This window comes from Macaca nemestrina, chromosome 9 (assembly GCF_043159975.1).
Source record: "Macaca nemestrina isolate mMacNem1 chromosome 9, mMacNem.hap1, whole genome shotgun sequence".
NCBI lineage: Eukaryota > Metazoa > Chordata > Mammalia > Primates > Cercopithecidae > Macaca > Macaca nemestrina.
In genome coordinates, this window is record NC_092133.1 from 111,761,010 (window position 1) to 111,767,553 (window position 6,544).

A 6,544-nucleotide genomic window follows, 5' to 3' on the forward strand; every position below is an offset into this window, starting at 1 on the left:
AAAACCCATCTCTACTAAAAATACAAAAATTAGACAGGTGTGGTGGCAGGCACCTGTAATCCCAGATACTCAGGAGACTGAGGCAGGAGAATTGCTTGAACCCAGGAGGCAGAGGTTGCAGTGAGCCGATTGCACCTCCGCACTTCAGTCTGGGCAACACAGCAAGACTCCATCTCAAAAAAAAAAAAGAAAAAAGAGGCCGGGCGCAGTCGCTCAAGCCTGTAATCCCAGCACTTTGGGAGGCCGAGACGGGCGGATCACAAGGTCAGGAGATCGAGACAATCCTGGCTAACACGGTGAAACCCCGTCTCTACTAAAAAATACAAAAAAACTAGCCGGGCGAGGTGGCGGGCGCCTGTAGTCCCAGCGACTCGGGAGGCTGAGGCAGGAGAATGGCGTAAACCCGGGAGGCGGAGCTTGCAGTGAGCTGAGATCCGGCCACTGCACTCCAGCCTGGGCGACAGAGCGAGACTCCGTCTCAAAAAAAAAAAAAAAAAAAAAAAGGAAGAAACAGAGTAGAAAGGTGGTTATCAGGAGTTGTGGGGAAGAGAAGATGGGGAGATGTCGGCCAAGGAGTACAAGGTTTCAGCATGCAAGATAAGTAAGTTCTAGAGATCTAATGTACAGCAATGTGACTATAGTTAACAATATTGTATACTTGAAATTTGTTTATAGCGTGCTTACCACAAAAAGGAAAAAAGGTCATTATATGAGGTAAGAGTATGTTATTACCTTGCTTGTGGTGAATATTTCAAAGTGTACACATATATCAAATCATCAAGTGGTTTACCTTAAATACATAAAATTTTTAATTATCAACTATACCTCAATAAAGTCGGGGGAAAAGACCTCAGGAAGATTTAAGGTGGTGCCTAGTAGATTATCTTGTCTGGACAAAAGGGATCCTCCGACTTTTATGAATATAAAGTTTGTCTCGTTGTGGCCTTAATCTTGTCTTAATCTTTTGTGTATATAAAGTTGTGTCTCATCTGTGGCCTTAATCTGTATGGCCTGATTGAATATATTTCCACATGTGTACTGGCCATTAATTTCTTTTCTGTGAAATGCTTTCATTTCTTATCATTTTAGAGAAGGGAATGTTCTTCTAGGGAACATAATGAGCTGGTAAGTTTCTGGGTTCCACATGATGAATTCATTCTAGCATGACCAGTTTTCTAAACCATCTGAACCCTTTCTATTATTCTGTCAGGGCAATGTTGGCAACTTTACCTCATTTAATTTGGGCCATCGTTTTAAGTCTCAATGCAGAAGATTGTTAGGATGGGCCACAAGCATCCTTGCCAGGATGTTAAATCATGAGTCATGGAAGACTCACACTGATGTGAATCCCCATCAATAAACTCTCCCCCATCCGGGTTTATATTCCATTCCCCTGCCCACACAAACAATACCTTCAATATACATTTTCATACTTGCTCTCCTGGCTACTAGTACATATTACCCAAGTCCTGCAGGTTTCGGGGTGAGGAGGATAATACATTTTCTCTTATTATAAGGACAGTACTTCCCGGCCTAGACCTTCCTGAGACCAAACCCAGTCATTTGTCTAGATGCAGTAAGAATAAACAAAGGCAGATTTTTAGAAGAACAAGTGCCATCTTGCAATCTGTCTGCCTTAGGTGAGACCTTTGCCTGGTTTCCAGACAGTGGAATTCTGCTCTCTCCTAACTAGAGGGAGGGGCTGCTTCTGTTGGCCGAAATGTTCAGGAGACTGGTATTTCAGTGTTTTCAAGTTCATCTACCTAAATGGAGGTGATGCTCATTATATTCCCTGGAAGAATATCCCCTTCTCTAAAATGATAAGAAATGAAGGCATTTCACAGAAAATAAATTAATGGCCAATACACATGTGGAAATATATTCAATCAGGTCATACAGATTAAGGCCACAGATGAGACACAACTTTATATTCATAAAAGATTAAAATAAGATTAAAGCCACAAGGAGACAAAACTTTATATTCACAAAAAGTCTGAGGATCTCTTTTGTCCAGATGAGATAATCTACTAAGCACTACCTTAAATCTTTTTCCCCAACTTTACTGAGTTGACAATTAAAAATTTTATGTATTGGCCGGGCATGATGACTCACACCTGTAATCCCAGCACTTTGAGAGGCCGAGGCAGGTGGATCACGAGGTCAGGAGTTCAAGACCAGCCTGGCCAACACGGTGAAACCCCGTCTCTACTAAAAATACAAAAAATTAGCTGGGCATGGTGGCAGGCACCTGTAATCCCAGCTGCTTGGGAGGCTGAGGCAGGAGAATCGCTTGAACCCAGAAAGTGGAGGTTGCAGTGAGTGGAGATCGCACCACTGCACTCCATCCTGGGGGACAGTGTGAGACTTGGACTCAAAAAACAACAACAACAAAAATACAAGGCTGGGCACAGTGGCTCATGCCTGTAATCCCAACGCTTTGGTTGGGAGGCTGAGTGGGTGGGATCACCTGAAGTCAGGAGTTCGAGACCAGCCTGACCAACATGGAGAAACCCTGTCTCTACTAAAAATACAAAAATTAGCCAGGCATGGTGGTACATGCCTGAAATCCCAGCTACTCAGGAGGCTGAGGCAGGAGAATCGCTTGAACTTCAAAAAGGAGGTTGCAGTGAGCCAAGATTGCACCATTACATTCCAGCCTGGGCAACAAGAGCAAAACTCAATCTCAAAAAAAAAAAAAAAAAAAAAAAAAAAAATACAAGCCAGAAGATAATGGAGAGCATTATAAGAAACGCCTTTCAAAACTGAAGGTCAAATAAGGAATTTTCAGCTAAGCAAAAGCTGCAGTAATTAACTACCAGCATATCTTCACTACAAACAATGTTTAAAACAGTTATTTGGATAAAAGCAACATGATTCTACATAGAAACTTGGATATAAACAAAGGAATAAATAGCATAAGATATGGCAAATATCTAAATACATATCAGGCTTTTTTCTTATTTTTGATGTCTTTCAAAACCAATATATTTGAGGGTTATCATATATGCAGAAGTGAAATACATGACAACAATTATACAGGAGACAAAGCAGAAATGGCAATATGCTGTTGAAAGATTATTTCAGTATATGTGAAGTAATATAATATTAGCTGAAGGCTAACTATGGTAAGTTAAAGATGTATATTGTATGGTAGGCGTGGTGGCTTATGCCTGTAATCCCAGAACTTTGGGAAGCTGAGGTGGGTGGGTCACCTGAGGTTTGAGACCAGCCTGGCCAACATGGCAAAACCCTGTCTCTACTAAAAATACAAAAATTAGCTGGGCATGGTGGCATGCATCTGTAATCCCAGCTACTCAGGAGGCTGAGGCAGGAGAATCTCTTGAACCCAGAAGGCAGAGGTTGCAGTGAGCCAAGATCATGCCACTGTACTCTATCCTGGGCAACAGGGCGAGATCCTGTCTCCAAAAAAAAGATACATATTGTAAACCCTAGAGCAACCACTTAAAAAAAATAAAGAGGGATATAACTAATGAACCAATGTTGACATAAAATTATGTTGTAAATAAAACTCAAATAATCCAAAGCAAAGCAAAAATTAAAAAAGGAGAAAAGAGCCGGGCATGGTGGCTCACACCTGTAATCCCAGCACTTTGGGAGGCCGAGGCAGGTGGATCACAAGGTCAGGAGAACGAGACCATCCTAGCTAACATGGTGAAACCCCGTCTCTATAAAGATACAAAAAATTAGCCAGGCGTGGTGGCGGGCACCTGTAGTCCCAGCTACTCGAGAGGCTGAGGCAGGAGAATGGTGTGAACCCAGGAGGCAGAGCTTGCAGTGTGCCAAGATCACGCCACTGCACTCCAGCCTGGGTGACGAGCAAGATTCCGTCTCAAAAAAAAACCAAAAAAAAAAAGGAGAAAAGAACAGATGAGATATTTAGAAACATAATGATGATAGAATTAAACTCAACCATATCAATACTTACATTAAATATCAATTATCAAAACACTTAAATTAAAAGACAGAGATTCATCAAGTTGGATTAAAAAAATCAAGATCCAAAAGTATGCTGACTACAAGAAACTGACATTAACTACAAAAACACAGAGGTTAAACATAAAAGGATGAATAAAGACATATTCAGGAAAAATGAAGGAAAAGACAACTGGAGTGACTAGATTAGTATCACACAAAGTGAAAGAGAGAACAATGAATATTACCACGAATCAAGTGGCACATTTTAGAAAGATTTAATTTACCAAGAAAATACAACAATTTTAAATTTGTATACTCCTAATGAAAGGTTTCAAAAGATAGGCATACCTCATTTTATTGTGTTTTACTTAATTGTACTTCACAGATTTTGTACTTTTTACAAATTGTGACAACCTTGTGTTGAGTAAGTGTATCAGCACCATTTTTCCAACAGTTCATACTCACTTTGTGTCTCTGTGTCAAAATATTTTGGCAGTAAAGTATTTTGAACATACGCACATAGTTTATAAAGACATAATACTATTGCACACACTAAACTACAGTATAGTGTAAACATAACTTTGTTTGCACTGGGGGACCAAAACTTTTATGTGATTTGCTTTATTACAGTGTGTGGAACCAAACCTACAGTATCACTGAGGAATGTCTCTACATGAAGCAAACACTGATAGAACCAAAAGGATAAGTGAGTCAATTCTCCATCACAGTTGCAGATTTCAACACTCCAATCTAAGCAATTATAAAACAAATACATAAAAAATCAATAAGTGAAGCAGCTCCACTGTCTGAGGTAAATACCCAGGGTTCAATGTCTCCCACCAAGAAGATTAAGGACACAGACACACATGAGGAGTTTAGGAGCGGAAAGTTTAATAGACAAAAAAGAAGACAGAGAGAGAAATCTTCCTCATGCTGAGAAAGTGGGTCGCCCAAGGGAGAGTTTCCAGGTTGGGGGTGGGATTTGATCGATTTTGCAGAGAGGCTTGAAAAGGCGGTGATTGATATACATAGGGCCCAGGGATTCATGTAACCAGGTGTGCCATTTACGTAGTCCACAAAGGAACTAGCCCTCCCACCCTCATCTTTCATTATGCAAATGTGGCTTCTACCTGGCTGTCGCCATGACACCTGCACACGTGGCTTTACCTGGCTGGTGCCATGACACCCACACGTGGTAACAAAGAAAGGGAGGGAGAAGTCTACATGTTGGAATGTACCTGGATTTCAGGTGCAGCTGCTGGCATTTACATATGCAAGCTTCCGGCTTGCTTGCAGCTTGACTTTTCAGGCTGTTTTCTGTTAGAAAAGAAGTGGTTTTGGGGCTGCTTTTTATTAAAGGAAAATGCTACCAAGAACTCTTTTACCTTCACTAACTGCCTAAAATAATTTATGAATAACTCCTCTATTGTAAGGATATTTAAGGTTTGAACAACACTGTCAACCGACATGCCCTAATTGGCATTTACATAACACTCCACCACAAAACAGCACTCTTTTCATTCCTGGCCGTCTAAGGATTGACTACCATCATGAATGACACAGTAACTATCTGAATTAGAAAGTTCATGACCAACCAACTACTTCAGAGGAAACAAATGATGATTGATGTCCTTCATACCCTGAAGGCAACAGTACCTAAGACGGAAATTTGGGAAAAACTCGCCAAAATGTACAAGACCACACTGGATGTCATCTTTGTATTTGGATTCAGAACTCATTTTGGTGGTGGCGAGACAACTGGCTTTGGCATGATTTACGATTCCTTGGATTATGCAAAGAAAAATGGACCCAGACATAGACTTGCAAGACATGGCTTGTGGCCGGGCGCGGTGGCTCAAGCCTGTAATCCCAGCACTTTGGGAGGCCGAGGTGGGCGGATCACAAGGTCAGGAGATCGAGACCACAGTGAAACCCCGTCTCTACTAAAAATACAAAAAATTAGCCGGGGGCGGTGGCGGGCGCCTGTAGTCCCAGCTACTCAGGAGGCTGAGGCAGGAGAATGGCGTGAACCCGGGAGGCGGAGCTTGCAGTGAGCCGAGATCGCGCCACTGCACTCCAGCCTGGGCGACAGCGTGAGACTCCGTGTCAAAAAAAAAAAAAAAAAAAAAAAAAAAAAAAAAAAAAAAGACATGGCTTGTATGAGAAGAAAAAGACCTCAAGAAAGCAATTAAAGGAAGGCAAGAACAGAATGAAGAAAGTCAGGATGCCGCAAAGGCCAATGCCGGTGCTGGCAAAAAGCCGAAGGAGTAAAGATGCTGTAACGATGTTTTCTGCAGCCATCGTGGGTTTTTCATGAGAAGATTAATAAACTAAAACCTCTCATGTGGAAAAATAGAACACCACAATATGCATTCAAGTGCACGTGGAAAATAGATCAAAGAAGGTCATATTCTAGGCCATAGTATGTCTCAATAAATTTGAAAGAAAGAAATGAAAGTATGTTTTCTGATCACAGTGGAATTATGTGCCAAATTGGTAACATAAATATAACTGGAAAATCTCTCAAATATTTGGAAACTAAACAATAGACTTTGAAATAACCCATGTAGCAATGAAAAAAATTACAAATGATATTTGAGATATCTTA

General features: G+C 41.0%; 1 pseudogene; it reads left to right on the forward strand.

Moving 5' to 3' along the window:
• Positions 1 to 5,486: 5,486 nt before the first annotated feature.
• Positions 5,487 to 6,207, forward strand: LOC105479929 (small ribosomal subunit protein eS24-like; annotated as a pseudogene).
• The last annotated feature ends 337 nt before the right edge of the window (positions 6,208 to 6,544 follow it).